Source organism: Puma concolor, chromosome B2 (assembly GCF_028749965.1).
Source record: "Puma concolor isolate L17-30 chromosome B2, mPumCon1.1.hap2, whole genome shotgun sequence".
In the NCBI taxonomy this organism is placed as follows: domain Eukaryota; kingdom Metazoa; phylum Chordata; class Mammalia; order Carnivora; family Felidae; genus Puma; species Puma concolor.
In genome coordinates this window covers 18,458,100-18,480,759 of record NC_141671.1, presented here as the reverse complement: position 1 = coordinate 18,480,759, position 22,660 = coordinate 18,458,100, and the positions used below count along the sequence as shown (strand labels likewise).

General features: G+C 46.4%; 1 protein-coding gene and 1 pseudogene across 1 annotated transcript in view; one reads left to right on the top strand and one right to left on the bottom strand.

The window, feature by feature from the left end:
* MAK (male germ cell associated kinase) overlaps positions 1–22,660 on the bottom strand; it is a 303,103-nt gene that overhangs the window by 24,926 nt on the left and 255,517 nt on the right. The gene's annotated exons all lie outside the window — the stretch shown is intronic.
* Positions 21,328–22,196, top strand: LOC112853690 (F-actin-capping protein subunit alpha-1 pseudogene; annotated as a pseudogene).

Sequence of the window (22,660 nt, the reverse complement as noted above, 5' to 3'; positions counted from 1 at the left end):
AAGTCGGCCGCTTAACCGACTGAGCCACCCAGGCGCCCCTTTACTTGCACTTTTTAACAGGGTAGCCACAAGCCACATGTAACTGTTGAGCACTTGAAATACGGCTAGTGTGACCAAGAAACTGAATTTTCTATTTTATTTTTTAACAACTCGGGGAGCTGAGTCTAGGTGATGACCAGAAGTGGGCTCTGAAGAGAAGAACCAGGGGGCTCCCTGCAGGCTTTGTGAGAAACCTCAGCCCCAGCTTCCCTGATGGTATACACCAGGACAGTAACATTGACCTTGCAGCTTCCACCAAGGTCTAAGAGGAACTGAGACGACATGATTCCTTTTTCTTTTTTTTAATTTTTTAAAATGTTCATTTATTTTTGAGAGAGAGAGACAGGGAGTGAGCAGGGGAGGGGCAGAGACAGAGGGAGACACAGAATCCAAAGCGGGCTCCAGGCTCCGAGCCATCAGCGCAGAGCCCGATGCGGGGCTCAAACTCACGAACCGTGAGATCATGACCTGAGCTGAAGTCGGGTGCTTAACCGACTGAGCCACCCAGGTGCCCCATTTTCTCTAACTGACTAGTCGTCTCATATCAAGTTCTGGAAGCTCAGTATATACTCTCCAAGAGTCTCACGACCCCATTAGATAGCATCTTCTCTCTGTTGTCAAGAATAGGAAACTGATTCACAGCATGACTGTCATGAGCTGAAGCCTCAAAATGATTCATAGAAGATGTAAGGCTAGACTTAGCAAGATACCAACCCTTGCTCCCTTAGCAGGTGAGTGGGTCAGTGACTCAAGTTCAAACCTACAAGAACCTGGGGGTAATAATTAGAGCATTGATGGTTGGGTGGGGGTAGAGCCTCGGTGGCTCAGTCAGTTAAGCATCCAACTCTTGATTTTGGATCGGGTCACGATCTCACGGTTCATGGGATTGAACTCCACATCGGTCTCTGTGCTGATAGCTCTGAGCCTGCTTGGGATTCTCTCTTCCCTCCCCCTTCTCTGCCCCTCCCCTGCCCTCTCTCTCTCAAAATAAATCAATAAACTTAAAAAAAAATTAAAAAGAGCACTGATGATGTGCTATAGAGTGTTCCAAGTGGTTTACATCGTGAAGTACATCCCGGCATTTCCTCTTTCACAAGTTAAGAGATTGAGATACAGACAAGTCAGGTTTGCCAAAGATGACACACACTGTGGAAAAATAATAAATGTTGTTGTTTTAAAAGCTGCCACATTCCGGACAGCTTTGTTAGGCAGCACTAGCTAACTGATATCGGAGCTTTCGGGACTCCGGCCATGGCAGGATCTTTCACCAAAGATGACCCAGCAGGTAAAGGCTGAGTGAGGACTTAAACCCAGCATTAGGATGGCCGAGCCAGTGAGCCTGCCCAGAGCGCTCCGTTACGTCTCATGTGGCACCATCTGGGAGGGCACACGTGGCCTCTATTCCCCCTCCTGTCATCCACCTTGCACAGCTTCGACCACAGCCTCGCTGTGTGTCATACACCCAGAGCAAGTCTTTCTTCTTTTTCTGCCATCAATACCTGCCCTTCTTGCTGCCAGTAAGTGGCCCAAAGAAGAATCACAGAATATCGAAACGTGCCAAGGCCATTAGCGTACAAGAAAGAGTTGTGGTTTTCTCAGTGGGAAGATCACCACCAGACTGGGCTGATGGCGACTGAGGGGCAGTTGGAAGACGTGTAGTCTAAAGATGGCCATTAGATCATGAGATAGCAGATCTTATTGAGACTGGGACCCTGACCTTGGAGCCAAAGGATTGGATGAGAAGCAGGATGCTACAGGGTCCCCCCAGAAGGCGTCAGCATCAGGAAGCTTCTGCATAACAGAACACCCAACAGCTCAGCAGCTTTGTTATTTTGCACAGTTCTGAGGGTTGACTGGGTGGCTCTTGTCTGGGCTTGCCCAGGCTAGGGTGGTCTCACTCATACGTCTGGGGCCTCGGCTGGAAGAGTTGAGATGATGGAGGCCTTTCTCCACACGGTTTCTCATTCTCAAGGAAGCAAGCCAAGACTTGCTAACAGACAAGCTGCTGACAGCAGCAAGAGAAGGTGAATCTCGATGTACGAGCACTTTTCAAACCTCTGCTTGGATCACGTGTGCTAATGTCCAGTTGGCTAACGCAAGTCACCAGGCCAAGTCCAGATTCCAGGGATGGAGACACAGTCTCTTGATGGGAGGGAGGAGCTGCAAAGCCACACTGCAAAAAAAAGGGGGGCCCGCAGTGTCCCTGGGGGAAAGAATGTGCAGGCAGCTTGCAATCTACCGCGGTTTCTGAGCTCAACGGTCATTTCCGAGTACTACCCAGGACGTGTTGGAGATGTTGTCACCTTCTGATTTATTTACCGTGGAACCATTTTCGCCTAAAGGGGAAAATAGAAATCACACCTCGAATCTGAAATACAGCAACTCTGGAATGATAGCTCAGCTTGATGGGAGAAGGTTTTGGTGGAGGTATAGAGAAAGGCGCTGCATCGTGGTAGTCTTAGAGAAAATTCCAAAGAATCCCAAATTCGGTAAACTTGGCAAGACCAGTTCCTAGTAGTATCTTTTATTTTGAATGTTTATTTATTTTTGAGACAGAGAGAGAGAGACAGAGTGCCAGCAGGGGAGAGGCAGAGAGAGAGACAGAGACACAGAATCCGAAGCAGGCTCCAGGCTCCGAGCTGTCAGCACAGAGCCTGACGTGGGGCTCGAACCCACGAGCTGCGAGATCATGACCTGAGCCGAAGGCAGACGCCTACCCGACGGAGCCACCCAGGCGCCCCTAATTGCTAGTAGTAACTCTAAGAATTGCGATAGTTCAGGGGTACCTGACTGGTTCAGTTGATATAGCCTGTAGGTCTTGTTCTGTGGGTCATGAGTTTGAGCCCCATGTTGGGTGTATAGATTGCTTAAATAAATAAATGTAAAAAAAAATACAACAGTTCAGTCCTCTGGGTTGAAAGAGAATGAAATCCCTGAGTGAGCCTGCTGATTGGGTTATGATGAACATTCCAGTTAACTTCTCTGTGCGGCCAAACCCCCTCTTCTTACCTAACTTCTCCTGACCCTATAACCCCTGTAGCGCTCTAGGGACTATGTGACCCCATCTCCCCGTCCGTAGCTGACTGAGTGTCAGAGGTAGATGCCTGATACACAGCCTGGTCCATATGCGGCTGAGCAATGAAGAAACTGAACCAAGAAACACAGAAGTTTGGGCATTTAAGAGGCACGTTTGAATGACAGTGGTGGAGAGCTCCGTCGGGACCATGGCAAGAAAAGTGTAGGCAAACTCAAACGAGATGAAGGCAGAAACCGCACACAAGCACGACGAGAGCATTCAGAGGGGAAAAGGCACCTGCCCATGCAGAAATGAGCATGTCCGGATGTTTTTTATGTCCTGTCTTCTGGCCAGCTCCTCTTAGCTTTACCTTGAACATGGCTATAATGATTTATGTGTTCTTAGGTTTATTTATTTTGGGAGAGACGGAGAGAGAGTGGTGGAGGGACAGAGGGAGAAAGAGAGGGAGAGAGAGAGAGAGAGAGAGAGAATCCCAAGCAGCGGGGAGCCCAGGGTGGGGCTCAAGTTCTCAAACCTCAAGATCATGACCTGAGCGGAAATCAACAGTCAGACGCTTCACCAGCTAAGCCACCTGGGCACCCCGGCTATAATGATTTGATTCTAGATTCATTCGCTTTTCCGACTCTAGCACTTATGACATTGATCTGCTGTCTCAATACGCCTGTTCTAATGTTTCAAAAGACTTTGACTGGTCCAGGTCACCCTTCAAGCCAAGCCGCACAACAACATAGCTGTTGGAAAGCCCGTCGTGGCTCCTGTCGGCCCACACGAGCGAAGCACGGTCCCTCCTCAAAGATGCTGCTGCTGAACAGATGAAGGCAGCCATGTCTGGTATATAACCCGGTTCACAATTTTATACTCATGTATGCATTCACCCATACATGCATGTCTGCAAGAAGCATTTATTGAGCACCCCCCCCCCCCACCCCAGATCCTTCTCTGAATTTCCAAACACCTGCAACGTCATGATGGACTGGTAACTTCTGTCACTGGGCATGATTCCTTTCGTACAAGCAGAGCCGAAGAGAAGCATTTGTGCGTCCCCAAACTCCCGGCTCTCTCTGATGTAGTTCCCCTCTATAGGCAGAAAGTACATTTTATAAACTGGCTGGTTGCCTCATCCTCCAACTCATGGTATCTCAGCCTGTGTCCCGGGCCGTCACGTTAACAGCCAACTGGCGCCCATGCCCACGAGGTGGGGCTCTGGAGCCCCTTCACTTTGGCAGGCAGCTCATGGGAGCTTCTGTAGAGCCTGGAAAGAGGAACCAGAGATTCTAGCCGCTGTGCCAAGTCTGTGTTACTCCTTGCCGTGGCCTGCCTCAGTGCTGCTCTCGTCATTTCTTCTGTGTCTGCTCTCTCTTGCTCATTGGTGTGAGTGACGGCTTCTCGAACAACTTCATCGGCGAAAAGAAGTCAGGAAGGGAGTGAGCTCAGTCGGGCTGGGGTCGGAGTGCTACACAGCACTCTGGGTTGCACTTAGTGCCATCCGTTCTAAACCTGCCCAGGGAGTACATTCTGGAGCCGAAGCTTCCCTAGTGTGCTGTGATGGGCAGACTAATGGTCCCCCTTAAAATGTCCACGTCCTAATTCCTGAAACCTTTGAATAGCTTACCTTACGTGGCAAAAGGGACCTTGTGACTATGCCGAAGTTAAGGAACTTCAGGTAGGGAAGATTATCCTGGATTGTCCGGGTGGCCAATGTCATCACGTGGGTCCTTACGAGAGGGAAACAGGAGGGTCAGAGTCAGGAAAGAGGTGCAATAAGGTTGGAGTGATGCTCTTTGAAGATGGAGAAGGGGTCCAGGACCCAAGGAATACAGGTGGAAAAGGCAAGGGAACAGTCTTTTCTAGAACCTATAGGAGGAACTGACACCTTGATTTTAGCCTGTAAGGCCCATTTCAGACATCTGACCTCAAGACGGTCAGATAATAAGTTGGTGCTGTTTGAAGTCATTAACGTTTGTGGGGATTTGTGATAGCAGCAACGGGAAACTAATGTGTCAGCAAAGGTGGCCGGCTGGGCACGAACACAGACATCTTTCCTCTGGTTGTGTGAGCTGAGATCTTGGTGACCAGCAACAGAAAACAATGCTTGCGAACACACACAGAGAAAGAACTTGTTGATAGACTACCAGGGAGTTCACGGAATGGATGGGAAATCTGCGGATCCAGGCTTAAAACTAGACAGGACCCAAGGGAGGCCAGCCAACAGGGGTCACAGCCAAGGCTACACGACAGAGATGATTGGGTAAGCGCATTGGCCCAGGACATCACTGCTGTTGCCGTGAACGACTTCTGAATTGTCTTGGCATCATTGCGTCACTTCCTTAGAATTCAAGCACCTGGCCGCTGCATCTAGATGGCAGAGCTTAGATCACTTGCTTGGGCTCTGGCTGATGGAGTGGGAGTCCGATCTCCCCACTTTCGTTTCCACAGCGGGAGGCAGGGCACTGAATCCTGATGGTGCCAGAGAGTTTGCAGAGGCAGAGGGAAGTTTGCCCGAACATCTGATCAATTCTGAACACAGCAGCCTTCCTGAGCTGCTCTTCTATTTTCAACGCACCCCAAAGAGGTGCATTGAATTCTGAGGGTGGAAACGTAACCAGGTTCTGATGTCCAAGGGACTGAGAGCCCAGGCAGAGGGCAGATCTAGGTGGGAGACAGTGGGGGAGTGAGGTGGACACCAACGGCGGATAGGGGAACAGGCACATTATAAAAGTCCCTTGTGGGGTGCCTGGGTGGCTCAGTCGGTTGAGCATCCGACTCTTGATCTCGGTTCAGGTCATGATCTCATGGTTTGTGGGATCGGGCCCTAAGTCAGGCTCTGTGCTGACAGCGTGGAGCCTGCTTGGGATTCTCTCTCTCCCTCTTTCTCTGCCCCTCTCCCACTCATGCTCATTCTCGCTCTCACTCGCTCTCACTCTCTCTCAAAAATAAATAAATTTCATTTCCCTTCCATTGTTTCTTAATATAGCCCCTGATGATTCAATTGGATCCTGCTGAAACCACAGTAAGGGCTCTTGCCCACATCCTGCCCACTCCCTCCACTCCCTCTTCCTCCTGAGGAACCTTGGTGATTCCCTGTGCGCCCACTACCCCATGCGTGACGTGTCCCCTCCACTTGTGAACCCTGAGTAATAAACCATCTTTCCAATGGCCATTGTCTGAGCTGTTGGCCTCACCACACTCGAATGATCATAAAATTCATACTTCAGGACGTTGAGTCACATTTCTGTGGGCGTTGGATGAGTAAAATTTTGGTGCTGATTGAATGGTGTGCAGGTATCAGTTTCATCTGTGGCTCTGCCGATCTTGGGAAATCACAGGACAAGGGGTCTGTCTAACTAGCTCCAAAGAGGTTCGCCGTCAGGCATTCCAAGTTACCATGGGGTTTATTTCTGAGGAAGCACCAGCCTTCCAGGGAGAACCAGCACCCCTACGGAGGTAACTTCTGGTAGCAGTCTCCACCAACCAGTGGCATGGGCATCACCTGGGCACTTCTCCTGAATCAGAATGTACATGCTACTCTGCCCCCAACAGGTGATTCTTCTCCATTCAATAGTGATCTATTAATCTGTGTTCCATGAATCTGTGATCACATCTACAGCGTCCAGAGCAGGATGCTTGTGCATCTGACCACCCTCCTCACCAGCAAGGTTTGTTCTTTCTCCTGTGCTACTCTCTGAGCCCCAAATCTATGTCCCTGAACTCCACATCACTGCCCCATTTTGCTACAAAGGATAACAGTTACATGGTTCAGGATTTAGCGGGGTGACCCCAGTGTGTAGTCTAAGATGTTTCCTCCGGGGCAGAAGCCCCACCCATTCCCTTGTGACTTTCTTTGTCTTCTCCTTTTTATTGTGGTAGAGTATACACAACACGAAATTTTTCATTTTAACCATTTGTAAATACATAGTTCAGTGGCACTTACGTATGGTCACATTGTGTTGCAAATATCCCCGCCGTCTATCTCCAGATCCCATGTTCTTTACCCTTCTAGCTAGAACATGACAGAGATGAATATCTCCATAGGTGGTAACACCACAGAGGGGTTCCTGCTTTCTCTGTGACTTCTAAGATCCTTGCAGAAATCTCTAATGGGCATGGGAAGCCTAGCCTAGGCCACACCAAGAAGGTATTTCCCAAGAGATTTAACAGGAGGGTCTTCTCCTCTGATCCAGAATCCGTTCTTCAGCTGTGCCAATGCAGAATTGAATTTGTCAGAAAGTCGAGAGCAAATGTCTCTCGGGAATAGACATTTATCAAACCCTCGAGACTGATGGGAGATCAGATCACCGCATACCTACCCTGTGCATGAGAACTGCAAATTCTTCCCGGCCGGGGCAGGTAGACTGAAATACCACATGGAAAATGAAACGTAACCAGGAGGTGATTTGATGAGCCCATCATCAAATCAAGAGGCATTGCTAGATCTGAACATCTAATGTCCCAGCCTGCTGCTCTGTCTCCTCACGCTGACCCCAAGTCCTTGACCAAGCACTGGTTCCCCAGGACAATTCTCAGATGTCTTTTCCAAGACTTTGCCACCCTCTCTTCTCTCCTTGGGAACATTAATATCGGCAGTTAGGGTCAAGCTCTGTCCCTTGCTGCCTAGGCTGGTTTCACAGTCTCTCTCTCTCTCTCTCAGGGAAATATTTTATTTCCCAGTTCTTGGGAGAAGCTCATGGAAACTGATACTAGCCCTATTATTCAATGGCTTCTTTCTTTCCTTTCTGTGGTTTTATTTTTCACTTCCTGGGCTCCATTAGTGCCTCTACTGAGGCTTTCATTATTAATGTACTTATGCTATGAATTGGGTTTGCTGGGGGAAGGGCTTGTTCAGCATTGCTCAACCTTTGGCCTTTTGACATCAAGGCTATTTTTCAGAGCTCTGTGAAAGTCTCTGCCTCCCACAATACTGTTCCACACCATCTGTGTCGTCACCACTTCTTCCCTTATGCGCATGCCCATTATTTCACATTTAGTGATTTTCAACCAGAGCTCCGCTTTCCATGTTTGGGTTCTGTTTCCTGTTTTCTTAGACACCGTCCTGCTCCTCCTGCCCTGTAGACTTTGCTCCTGTCCTCCGCCTGATCCTTGGAAACTTTTCTCCTAATACCTTAGATCTCAGCTCTGGCTGCACTGTTCACAACCACCCGGGGGGGAGTTCTGACAGTCCCAGATGCCCGGGCTGCATCCAGACCAATCTGTTCAGACATTCCAGGGTGGGGCCCCAGCTTGGGTACTTTTCCAGCCCCCCCAGACGTTAGTCTCCAGATGATTCCAGTGGGTGGCCCAGGTGGAGTCATACGGTGACCCAAGGGACTGTCTCCACCAGCTGCCTCCAAGCTCCCTCTCAAATAGGGTTTGTGTGTGCGTGTGTGTGTGTGTGTGTGTGTTTTAATTGAAGTATGTTTGATGTATACTGTTGTGTCTGTTTAAGGTGCACAATACGTTGATGAGATACATTCATATATTGCAATATGATTGCTCACAGAATTATTTCTTTTTCATTTTTCTGCTTTTTTTTTTTTGAATTTAAATCCAAGGCAGTTAACGTGGAGTGTGATAATGGTTTCGGGAATAGAATTTAGTGATTCATCACTTACGTATAACATCCAGTGCTCAGCCCAACGAGTGCTCTCCTTAATGCCCACCACCCATTTAGCCCATCCCCCCACCCAACACCCCTCCAGCAACCCTCAGTTTATGCTCTGTATTTAAGAATCTCTTATGATTTGCCTCCCTCTCTGTTTTTTATCTTACTTTTGCTTCCCTTCCCTCGTGGTCATCTGTTTTGTCTCTTAAATTCCACATATGAGTGAAATCATATATTTGTCTTTCTCTGACCTATTTCGCTTAGCATAACACCTTCTAGTTCTGAGAAGGAACTAGATTGTTGCAAATGGCAAGATTTCACTCTTTTTGATTGCTGAGTAATAGTCCAATATATATATATATATATATATATATATATATATATACACACACACATATATATACACATCTTCTTTATCTTTTTTTTTAATATATGAAATTTATTGTCAAATTGGTTTCCATACAACACATATTCTTTATCCATTCATCTGTCAAAGGACATTTAGGCTGTTTCCATACTTTGGCTATTGTCAATAGTGTTGCTATAAACACGGGGGTGCATGTGCCCCTTTGAAATAGCACTCTTGTATCCTTTGGATAAATGCCTAGTAGTACAATTGCTGGGTCGTAGGGTAGGTCTATTTTTAATTTTTTGAGCAACCTCTGTACTGTTTTCCAGAGTGGCCGCACCAGCTTGCATTCCCACCAGCTGTCCAAGAGGGATCCTCTTTCTCTGCATCCTCGCCAACACCTGTTGTTGCCTGAGTCGTGAATTTTGGCCAGAACTGTTTCTTTCTTATGGTGGGAATAAGGGATCCTTTGCTTGGCTCTCCAGAGATCAACTTTGAAAAGTCCATGAACCCCTAAACATGTTTGGTTTTAAAGGGAAGGCTCACAGCTTTCAACCAATTCTGAAAGGGAGCTGTGTCTCAAAAAAAAAAAAAAAAAAAAAAAAAGGAAATTGCCTCGAATACCCTTTATTCCCAGATGAGATCTTAGCCCAGGAGCTTTCCAGCTTTTCTGGCACAGAAGCCCTTGTTTCTCTCCTATAAGCGCGGTGGACAGCAGGTGGCAAGGCCGGTCACAGCAGGTGCTTTGCCTCCGTGATCCCTCGATGCTCACAATTCTTCCGAAGTCCTTGGTGGTAATTCGTTGCTCTCATGTTTGCTGCTGAATCTCTTGCACTGCGGGTCTGTATATCTGCTGGCCCAAACTTTCCCCGTGGTGTCATAATGCTTTCTTAATTCAACCTGTAGGGGCAGGGATATTTCATTCTAGACTTCTTATTAGGTATAAATGAATGTTTCTGGGTTTGGCCCTTGTCATTGTTTCTGATATTTGTATTGTACGGGGTGGATTTCTACAAGAGGCCATACCTTGAACTTTCTCATGGAAGAGAAAATCCTTCTGTGCCCTTTCTCTCTGTCGTCTCCCCAGAGGTAGGGGACAGGAGGGTCAGTGATGTTTATTGAGTGCTTAGGCGTAACCGGGGGCTGGGCTTCAGCTACTTGCTCAGGTTTGATGACCCTCTGAGGAAGCCAGCAGTATTTGCTAATGTGGAAGTTCCCCTTAATTTTTTTTTTTGATTCATGTTGATAAGTCATTTTCAAGGGAGGATAAGCTCCATTCTGTCCCATCTCCCGACACACCAATCCCATATACACCATCTCACCTGCTTCCCTATTCAGGAGTGAAGCTCTCTGCACTAAGGCTCCTGTTCCTTGGTACGTTGTTAAACTCTACCCTTGTCCTGATTCTGCCTTATCCCTGTGGGGCCCAGCAAAGTGCCTATATGGGGTAGGTGCTCAGTCAGTACTTGTGGAATGATTGTTAACCTCCAAGTACCGCCTCTTTAAGAACAGAAAAGGTACACTCGTGGGACATGGGCTCTGGACTTTCTTCTTCTTTTTTTAAATGTTTATTTATTTTTGAGAGAGAGAGAGAGCAAGAGAGTGAGCAGGGGAGGGGCAGAGAGAAGAGGTGACAAAAGATCCAAAGCGGGCTCCTTGCTAAGGCAGCGAGCTGATGTGGGGCTCGAACTCATGGACCGTGAGATCATGACCTGAGCCAAAGTCAGCCGTTCAACTGACTGAACCACCCAGGAATCCCGGGCCCTGGGCTTTCCAAACAGTCCCTGAAAACCAGTGCTTGGCTAATACTGTTGGTACAGCCTCCTCATTTCCATACCTTTTCCTTTTCTCCACCCGGTTTCAAATGGCTTTAAGATTCTGGATCTTGGGGCGCCTGGGTGGCTCAGTCGGTTGGGCGACCGACTTCGGCTCAGGTCATGATCTCACACTCCGTGGGTTCAAGCCCCGCATCGGGCTCTGTGCTGACAGCTCGGAGCCTGGAGCCTGTTTCAGATTCTGTGTCTCCCTCTCTCTCTGACCCTCCCCCGTTCATGCTCTGTCTCTCTATGTCTCAAAAATAAATAAAAGTCAAATAAAAAAAAATTAAAAAAAAAAAAAGATTCTGGATCTTTCTTTCACCCGTCCTCAGACTTGGTGACCCCTTTTGCTGATCCCCGGTGCTTGATCTCAGAAAAAAAAAAAAACCCTCGAGATTCTCATGCACTCTGCTCATGCCTGATGTGGGTGTTCCATCTCCGTTCCTGCTGTGTGACAGCTTCCTGAGCCAATTTCCAATCTGTGGTCTCATGGTTGCTTCTGCCATTCTGAAAGGGCTCTGTGTGAAGCCTTTTCTGTTTGATGTGTTACCCGGTGTGCTCCTTGCTAAGCCGGAAGAATCCATAAAGGAGATTCCCCCCCCCACTCCCCCCCCCCCCCCCCGTCAGTGGCCAGAGTATGGAAAGGTCAGTAAATGACAGCCGCGATCACAGGGCTCCAGCCCGAAAAAGAGTGCACTGTTGGAAAAGTTTTATGACTGATGTTTGTCCAGTGATGAAAATGCTGGAAGATGTGTGAGACGGGATAAGACTTAATGAGGAGCACCCATGTTCTGGGAGAAATCAGCACTGTCTCCTGGGATATATGACATTCGATGAGGATAAGGGATATAAGCATTTATCAAGTGCTTTCTACTTGCCAGGCACTGTGCTAAGTGCATGATCTTATGAACTCTCACGGTAATCCAGGAAGGTAGGCACTCTTTTGGTCCCTATATTAGTGTGGTTTTAAAAGTTTTCTTGGGGCGCCTGGGTGGCAGTCGGTTAAGCGTCCGACTTCAGCCAGGTCACGATCTCGCGGTCCGTGAGTTCGAGCCCCACGTCAGGCTCTGGGCTGATGGCTCAGAGCCTGGAGCCTGTTTCCGATTCTGTGTCTCCCTCTCTCTCTGCCCCTCCCCCGTTCATGCTCTGTGTCTCTCTGTCCCAAAAAATAAATAAACGTTGGAAAAAAATATTTAAAAAATAAAAAAAAAAATAAAAGTTTTCTTTGTCACATTTATTTATTTTTGAGAGACAGAGTCAGACAGAGCGCAAGCGGGGGAGGGGCAGAGAGAGAAGGAGACACAGAATCCGAAGCGGGCTCCAGGCTCTGGGCGGTCAGCACAGAGCCGGACGTGGGGCTCGAACCCACGAACTGTGAGATCGTGACCTGAGCTGAAGTCGGACACTTAACCGACTGAGCCACCCAGGCGTCCCTGGTCCCTATATTCGTGTTTTCAGGCTGCCATAGCAAAATGCCACAGACCAACTCGCTTAAACAACGGAAATTTACTTTCTCACAGCTCTGGACGCTGAGAAGTCCAAGGTCAAGGTGCCAGCAAGGTTGGTTTCTGGTGAAACCTCTCTTTCTGGCTCACAGATGGCCGCCTTCTCACTGTGTCCTCACATGGCTTTTTCTTTTTGCACGCACGCGCACACACACACACTCACACACACACACACACACACACACACTCATTCTTGGTGTCTCTTCCTCTTCTCATAAGGACACTGGTCATACAGGATTAGGGCCATACCCTTATGACCTCTTTAACCTTAATTATCTCTTGAAAGGCTCTATCTCCAATTATCATTATATTGGGAGTGAAGTTCTTCAACATGAATTTTGGGGGGCCCAGTATAATCCATAACAGTCCCTCTCCTGGGGATAGTGAAAGTGAGATGGAGAGAGGATAAACCCCTTCCTTGCCCAAGGTCACAGCAAAGATGAGAAAAACAGAGATTTGAAACCACATCTGTTTGTCCTCAAAACCCACACTCCTGGCCACCCCACCACACTGCCACGGGTGTGAGAACAGAGGTGGCCTCACCGACCGCCCGAGGGTAGCACACCCTGCCTGTTGCCGTGCTGTCTTCTGGGCCTGCGTCATTTTGTTCGGGGCCGAGGCACTCTCTCTCTGTGTTCTGACCGGCTTAGTGAAGCAGGTTCTAAGCATGACGACTGTCCACCCGTGGACGTGTGTCAGGAAGAGAAGCCTTTCCATCCCTGGAAGAGAAGCCTGGTTGCAGCGGGCACAGAGGCTAAGGTTCCCCGGGTTCATCTTGTCCTCCAGGTGTTCATCATCAAGTGTCTCCATATATCGGCGGAGGGGGACATGCTTGTGTGTGAGTTAGTATTTCTAGCCACAACTTCCTAGACCCACAGTGACATCGGTGTGGCCTATTGTTGCCGGTGGGGACTTCCACCAGGATTTCCAGTTACTTTGAGTTCTTTGAAAGGCCCTTCTGGGGCGCCCGGCTGGCTCAGTCGGTTGGGTGTCCGACTTTGGCTCAGGTCATGATCTCGCGGTTCGTGGGTTCGAGCCCCACGTCGGGCTCTGTGCTGACAGCTTGGAGCCTGGGAGCCTGTTTCGGATTCTGTGTCTCCTTCTCTCTCTGCCCCTTCCCCGCTCATGCTCTGCCTCTCTCTGTTTCTCAAAAATGAATAGACATTAAAAAAAAAGTTTAAAGGCCCTTCTGCCCACGCCTGCCCTTCGGATGCTGATCACCCAATGCCTTACACTTTGCTTGCTCACAGGGGTTCTATTGGAGACATTTCTTCTTCTTATTTATTTATTTAGTTATTTTGAGAGAGAGAGCAAGAACAAACTGGCGGAGGGGGGGGCGTGGTGGTAGAGAGAGAGGGGGACAGAGGACCCGAAGCAGGCTCTGTGCTGACAGCAGCCAGTCTGAAGGGGGGCTTGAACTCACGAACTGTGAAATCATGACCTGAGCCGAAGTTGGATGCTCAACCGAATGAGCCACCCAGGAGCCCTAAATGTTTTTTGTTTTTTTTTTAACATTTTTATTATTTTATTTTCGAGAGAGACAGAGTGTGAGCAGAAGAGGGGCAGAGAGAGAGGAAGACACAGAATCCGAAGCAGGCTCCAGGCTCTGAGCCATCAGCACAGAGCCCGACGTGGGCTTGAACTCACGAACTGAGAAATCATGACTTGAGGCAAAGTTGGATGCTTAAACCGCTGAGTCATCCAGGAGCCCCTAAATGTTTTTTTTTTTTTTAATTATTTTTATTTTGAGAGAGAGACAGAGAGAGAGTGCGAGGGGAAGGAACAGAGAGAGCGAGAGAGAGAGAATCCCAACCAGGATCTGCACTGTCGGCATGGAACCTGACGTGGGGCTCAAATTCCGGAAGCGTGAGATCACAACCTGAGCCAAAATCGAGAATCGGATTCTTAACCCACTGAGCCACCCAGGTGCCCCTTCCTAATGTTTTTATTGTCCATAATTCCACCAAACAAACAAACGAAAAATCTGAGAATTTACTTTGTGAAACAACTTCTTGGTAAATTACCTTTTAATTAAATGATCTTGTAAATCTGTGTTTTCACAGACGATGGCTGCTTAAAACAGCACACACTGGTTAGGGTGATCCGTCAGCTGGACTGCACGAGGCATAGGGTATATTAGAAAGGTAAAGCTTTTCACCAAGATGGTACAGAGGAAGGAGGTTGAGGAAACACTGGCGAAGGTGACCTTTAGCCAGGACTTGAAGAATGCATCCTAGCTCACCAGGCAGGGAGGTGAGGAGAGCAAGATAGTTGCAGGAAGGAGGGATTCCTTCATAGGTCTCCATTCTCCTTTCTTCTTTTTGCCCTTGGACTTTCCACTTTGCTTAATATGCCTTCAGGATTTCTTGGTCATTGGTAGAAACTCTCAGAGCTGAAGATCTGGGTAACTCTGTACATAATAGATGAATAGGGGCGCTTGCTCCGGTCTTCTTGGGAAAGGGGTGAGAATCCAATAAATACAACTAGTGTCTGTAGGGTGACCCTAGTCCTGTTACTTCCACAGTTGAATGAAAACGGAGGCTTTGACAAAGTACTGTGGTGGGGTCTCAGTGTCTGTTTTTACATACTATTGAAGTACATGATAAAAATATGTGCATTATAATAGCAAGGTTAGGGGTGCCTGGATGGTTCTGTTGGTGGAACCGGCCACTCTTGATCTCTTGATCTTGGGGTTGTAAATTCAAGCCCCACATTGGGTACAAAGATAACTTAAAATTTTTTTAAAAATCAGGATTCAGGGGTGCCTGGGTGGCTCAGTCGGTTAAGCATCCGACTTTGGCTCAGGTCATGATCTCACGGTCTGTGAGTTCGAGCCCCGCATCGGGCTCTGTGCTGACAGCTCAGAGCCCGGAGCCTGTTTCAGATTCTGTATCTTCCTCTCTCTCTGCCCCTCCCCCACTTGCACTCTGTCTCTCTCTGTCTCAAAAATAAATAAACATTAAAAAAAAATTTTTAAAAATCAGGATTAAAAGTGAGATAAAGGCAAAAAAAAAAGTTTCTAAGGTGTAAGTAGACAATTTCTTTAATGATGTTTCCAACACAGGGACAGGCTATTGGGGTAAAAAAAGAAAAGTTATTCATGAAAGCAGAGGCGAGCTGGTCTGGGGTGGCCCCGCAGCCCCAGTCCTGATCAGGCTTAGTCTAGAATGCAATGGCTAATCCTAATGGGGAATTCCAATTAATTAGCCAACTAAATGGATTCCGAGGCAGTCTGGTGCGGCTAATAGGTTAACATGTTCACATTGATCTCAGGAGCACTAGGACCTTGGTTCCCTATCACTGTATGGATGGATGGGACCGCTACTTGCATCTGGGATCTCTGGAGGCACCTGGAAAGGAAGGTACATTCCTCAAGTGTGTTCTCACCACACCCAGCTCCCAGGGTGGGTTCTCTAGAACCAACTTCAACTGCCTTCTTGGAATGCAAACAAAGTTGAAGGGCAGAATGGTCAGACAAGTTTGATCTTGCCCCAACTTGAACTTTGGCTTGAGAAAATTGTGGTCATTTACATTCCCTCCTTTCAAAATGGCCGAGAGATTGTCCCCTGTCTCTTAGGGCTGGGCAGCCGTTGTGGAATCCTGGCTCTCCCTGTCTACCGGCGACGTGAGGAAGGAGTGTCACAAAGGACTCTCAAAGCTTCACCAGTCCTATTCTCCATTGCCGTCAGTTCTGGAAGCATTGATCTTACTTCCCATAAATGTCAAGTGAAAAAGGGGCCCTCCTGACACCTGTATCGATAAAGGGAAAAGACTGAGCCTGACTGGATCCACTCAGGGCTTTTGCTGCCCCAACGGCTCAGTTGAGCCTCCCAAGGGCTGGAAAGCTTCAGGGCTGCTGCATTGACTTCTTCGTTGGAAAAACATGCAGAGGCCCATGCCCAATCCTTCAAGAAAAGCAAGAAAGTGGCATCGAGAGTCACAGCCTTCCTCACTGCCCAGTGAGCACCTGACAGGAAAGGCAGAGAGGGCATCATAGCGCTCTGAATCACGGTGGGTCACTAGAGAAGCCTGCTCTGAACCATTTGTATGGATTCTGAAAATTTTATGCTGCCTAGGTCTTGCTTTAAGATTTACGTATATACAAATAAAAAAAAAAAGATTTACGTATATACATATGTATACACACACACACACACACATATACGTATATATATAGGTATGACTCTTAGGGTTGGGTGCCATATATATATATATATATATATACATATATGTGTGTGTGTGTGTATACGTATATATATGTATATATACATCAGGTGTTTATTTGGCTCTCCGCATGAAAGCGTCAGTCGTGCAATAGGAAGTTTAATTGAATGAAATGAAATGGTAACTCAATTTACAGTAGCTTCTCCTAGGAGCATCTTGATTATCATTAAGGTCTCTGGCCAGCCTTAGAAAGTGCCTATGGAGCAGCAGTCACCTATTTGTGAAGTCACGTCCTGGCAGCTGAAAGCCAGGCGGCTCCTCACAGTTGCTCATTACTTGGCTGCTTTCGAATCACCATACACATGGCTCGAGTCCTGTGATCTCATCGTCGGGGCTAGTTGGCTCCATCAGGCTGGTACCAAACGTGTTAGGCTAGCGCTAATGAATTCTCGCAGGCGATGTTCGCCAGTAGCAATCACTTGCGCTTTCTGGCAATGAAAGCAAGAAATATCTGGAATCCTTAGACTATGAAAAAGCCATGTTTTCTCCAGAGCATGCATACATACATATTCCTCTGTCTCCGTGTGTGCTATGAGGTGCATATGATCTGCTCCAGAGCCTGGTCTCAAGTGGGTTGTTTTTGTCATTGTATTGCACGCTTTTGAGATGAATTACATCTCCACGGCATTGGACAGGGAGCCCACCCCCAAGCACACACAGCCCTCATTGACCTACTCACCCAAACTTACGTTTATTTGGAGCTCTACGACCTGTCTCCTGTTCTGAGAAGGACAACTGTTATTAGCATAGAATAATGCCGCTTACATTTTTTTTTAAGTTTATTCATTCATTTTGAGAGAGAGAGAGAGCATGAGTAGAGGAGAGGCAGAAAGAGAGGGAGGGAGAGAGAATCCCAAGCAGGCTCCACATTGTCAGCGCGGAGCCTTACGCGGGGCTTGAACCCACAAATGTGAGATCTTGACCTGAGCCAAAAATCAAGAGTCAGACGCTTCATCTACTGAGTTACCCAGGCACCCCAGAACTCTGCCCTTCTTACGAGAGCAGCAACCCAATAAAGCCGAGACAGTTTTTTTGTACTTTATTCCAAACTTTTCTAGAATGTTATCAAATCAGATTATCAATGGATGCCACAATTAATGAAAGGACACCCCACCCTTCTTCTCTTTATGGACTCAAAAGACCTCACGACAATTTTCTACTTAGAAGCTGTCAATGTTTAAGCTGCCCCAACAGAATGTTAAATGTCAGCCAATTGGCATTCTCTGGACTTGGGGCTTGACCTTGGAGACCTGAGTGCGGGACCAGAGGATCTGTCAGCGGTGCTGGATCGTGTCTGAAAGCCAGGCTGCATCCACAGTGCCCCTAAATATCTCACTGTGCAACAAGGGTCCGAACTCTGCTTTTCCTGAATAAGAGCTACTAATCCAATTTTTTAAAAAAATAAATTCTATTTTGGAATGACCTTAAATTTACAGAATAGTTATAAAGAAAGTACAGAGAGTTCCTATATACCAGTCACCTGGTTTTAGTTTTCCACTAATGTTACAATCGCACGTTACTTTGGTAGTACCTTTGTCAAAACTAAGAAATTAACACTGATACATTGCTACCCAACTCCAGACTTTATTTGATTCCACCCAGAGTCCCACCCATCATACCTTCATTGCATTGAGTTGTCCGTGTCTCCTTGGTTCCCTCTGGTCTCAGAGTTACTGTTCTGCCATGTTTTCGTGACCTTGATAATTTTGAGGAATACTGGCCGGGTATTTTCTAGAATGTCCCTCAATTTGCATTTGTCTGATGTATCGTCTTTAAATTATCCCGCAATTCTGAGTTTTGGGGGGAAGGTTGAAGTGAAACGCCCTTCTCATCACAGCTTATCAGGGAGTCCCCGACATCCATACAATGACACTGAGGTGTTAATTTTGATCACTTGGCCAAGATAATGTTTGCCAGATTTCTCCACAGTAATGATTTTTCTCTTTCCATGCTCCGTAATTTGGAAATGAGTTACTCAATCCAGCTTACCCTCGGGAACGGGGTTTTGAACTTAAGCTCCTGAGGTGGGAATAATTAGATTGGGTTTTTTTTGAGAAGTGGGGATCACTCTCCTCATTCCTACTCTCCGTATAATTTCCCACTTATCTGTATTACGTGACAGAGGATGTGTCTAATATATCACAGCTGATTTAGGGAAGAAATTGGGCCTGTAGGACATGAAGGAGAACAGGAAATAGACTAGTGAGCATTTGTATTATATCCAATTTTTTTTTTTGCTGTTACAACTAAAGATGCCCTGCTCAGCCATACCCTGAACAGACTATGCATGAAGATATGCTTTGATTTCTCATCATTATTTTTTTTAATGTTTATTTATTTTTGAGAGAGAGAGAGAGAGAGAGAGAGAGACAGCACAAGTAGGGGAAGGGCAGAGGGAGAAGGAGACACAGAGTCCGAAGCAGGCTCCGGGCTCCAAGCTGTCAGCACAGAGGCCGACACGGGGCTCGAACCCATGAACCGTGAGATCATGACCCGAGCCAAAGTCGGACGCTTAACTGACTGAGCCACCCAGGCGCCCCTGATTTCTCTTCCTTATTAATGGGTTTGATACTTGCAAATTCACCTACTCACTAACATTTGTAACCCCAAATCAGTACCCGTGGTCATCTGCCCACATGTGCAGAGCAAAAAAAAAAAAACGAGTCTCCAGACTTGCATATTCCCAGCCAGAGTCAAACAAGACAACACTCTGATGCTCTGCCTTCTTGTTTCTTCTGTCAGAGATGACCAGACCGTTCAGAGGTGTACGTAAAGCTCCAGACCTTGGGGTCAGTTGAATAGGGATTGAATCCCCACTCGGGCACCTGTTAGGGGGGTAGCCTCAGTCCGTTCACTTAACATTTCTGAACTTTGTTTTCTTTTTTGTAAAATAAAATAGAACCTACTGGGATGAGTTGTCTTTAAGATTTAAGACAATAATCTATGTGACATATATATACACATATGATATGTATCTCTTTATATCTTTTATGTATGATATATGTATCTCTTCGAGGAGCAGTGATTCACTGTTAGGTAATTCAGACTTTGTGGTGCCTTTATAGAAATAACTCCCTCCAATTATTAGAATCTGCTGTATGGTACCACTGGAATGGGTGGGTCTTACAGATGTTATATATTTAACATTTGAAGAAACTCCCAGGGCGCCTGACGGGCTCAGTGTGATCAGTTTTGTTTTGTTTTGTTTTGTTTTGTTTTTAACAAAACGAGACTCTGACGTCAATGATTTTTTTTTCTATTTTCCCATAGACCTCCTCTGTTTTCGTTTTCTGTTTCTACTTTAGTGGTTTCTGCAGGTATTGTTGACAATAGGCAAAAGTTTGAAACAACCCAAGTGTCCATCAACAGATGAATGAAGAGACAAAACATGTAACATACAACGCAATACTATTGTGCCAAAACAGAGTGAGATTTTGATACATGCCTCAACATGGATGAGCTTTGAAAACATTATGCAAAGTGAAAGAAGCCAACCCCCAAAGGACAAAGATCACTTGGTTGCACTCATATGAGGTATCTAGAATGGGCAAATTCATAAAGACAGAAAGCAGAATAGAGGTTAGCAGGGGCTTGGATGGAGATGGGGAGGTATTGTTTAATGAGTACAGAATTTCTGTTCGGGATGATCAGAAAGTTCTGGAAATGGTGGTGATGGTTGAACAACATTTTGAGTGTATTTAATGCCATCGGATTATACATTTTAATCTTATGTATATTTTACACAATAAAATAAAAACTAGATTGGTAAAAAAAAAAAATGAGGTTGGACAACACTGAATCGAATACCACATGGCATCTCAGAATCTTTTTTTATTTTATTTTCTCTTTATTTAGAGAGACAAAGTGTGAGCAGGGCAAGGGCAGAGACAGAGAGGGAGACACAGAATCAGAAGCAGGCTCCAGGCTCTGAGCTGTGGGCACAGAGCCGGATACAGGGCTTGAACTCACAAACCACGAGGCCATGACCTGAGGACGTTTAATCAACTGAGCCACGCAGGACCCCTGGCATCTCAGAATTCGTTAGAATTGTCAGTCTTGGAGAAGAGGAGTTAGCACGTCTCAAATCACCTGTTTTTGCAGAAGTAATCCACAATAAAAGTTGATAAATAACTTTTAGGCATTTAAATTTGAAATATAAGACAGCAGAACAAAATAGAACAAGCATTGATCTTGAGCACTGTTTTCATTAATCAGTCCAGGGTTCCACTCTAAAAGCATTTGGTCAGGAAGGATATAACAGGCGGCCTGCGTGCTGCACTCAGTGGCCCAGAGGTCAAAGTCAAGGAGAGGGCAGATGGAAGAACTAAAGGAAATGAATGCTTCTACCCACCCTCCCCCACCCCAGCAATCTTTGTCGGCTCTGGAAAGAATATGTAGAAAGTGTTTTATTTCTTCCGGACTAATCTCTTAATTTCATTAAACTGAATCAAATTATCCAGGACACAGAAAAGAGCTTAATAAAAAAATCAGATACTATTTCTTTTTCTTCTCATTGATATATGCCACCAGAAGTCTCCGGGTAGTTCTCTTAGGAATTTCAGATCCACAGTCATTTTGAAACAGGAGGCCCACACTTAGTGCTCCGCGAAACTCACCTCCACTTTGATATTTCTGGATTCCAGTATTTACCTCTTAAAAATGAGATGAAACAAAATGCTTCCCCCTGAATAAAAGCAACGCATACTCTGGAATAGAGTGAAAGTAACAAAAATAATCCATAATCCTGGCCTGGCTGGGCCAGAGCAGTCCAAGATGGCCGACTTCAAGGATCGGACGTTGGATGTGGAGAAGGTACTCATAGCTGCTAAATTCATCACTCATGCACCACCAGGGGAATTTAATGAGGTGTTCAACGATGTCCGGCTACTACCTAATAATGACAATCTCCTCAGGGAAGGGGCAGTGCATGCATTTGCTCGGTATAACATGGATCAGTTTACTCCTGTGAAGATAGAAGGGTATGAAGATCAGGTCTTAATTACAGAACATGGTGAGCTGGGTAATAGCAGATTTTTAGACCCGAGAACCAAAATTTCCTTTAAGCTCGATCATTTACAGAAAGAAGCAAGTGACCTCCCAGCCAGAGGACGCGGATGGAGGTCTGAAGTCTTGGAGAGAACCCTCTGACGGTGCTTTCAGGGCCTACGTGAAAGATCGTTACCCCAACGGCTTCCGTACTGTTTGTGCTAAAACTATAGATGGGCAACAGACCATTATTGCCTATATTGAAAGCCACCAGTTGCAGCCTAAAAACTTCCGGAATGGTCGTTGGAGATTAGAGCGGAAGTTTGCCACGACACCACCTACAGCCCAGGTGGTGGGAGTACTTAAGATTCAGGTTCACTGTGACCAAGATGGCAATGTTCAGTCGGTTAGTCAGGAAGATGTACAGGATGCAGGAACTGTTTCGAATGAAGTCCGAACTGCCAAGGAGTTTCTTCAAATCATAGAGCATGCAGAAAATGAACGTCAGACAGCAATTAGTGAAAACTATCAAAACAACGTCAGACGCCGCATTCAAGGCCTTGAGCCGGCTACCCGCACTGAAATCGACTGGAACGAGATCCTCAGCTACAGGACTGGCAAAGAAATGCAGAATGCTTAAAGGCTGAATGTAGGATTCTTCAGTCAGTGGAAAGAAAGGATTCAACATGCAGTCCTAGGATAATAAGTGATTTATAAACAAGAATGATATTTTGCTAGGGCTTTCAAAGTTGACAGGTTTTCTAGCTTCCTGGAATACTGTTGAATGTTATAGCATCATCTTGATTCTTTTGTCTTCTCTGCCTTGTATTTTCGGTTTTCACTATACCCACTTGTAGTTGTTTTTTTTAATTCTGTCACGTTTAACAATGGAGAGAGAGAGAGCTATACTGGAGTCATTTTACTGTTTAGAAAATTTTCCTAGCCATGAAGCCCTGTTATTGAAGTTGACAGTTAACAAGCTCGCCACTTTTCTACCCCTATCCTTCAAAGCAATTCCGGTACTTCAGTGCTTTCTCCTGATCCACCAACAGCTAAAGAGGCTATGCTACAGGGGCGCCTGAGTGGCTCAGTCGGTTGAGAGTC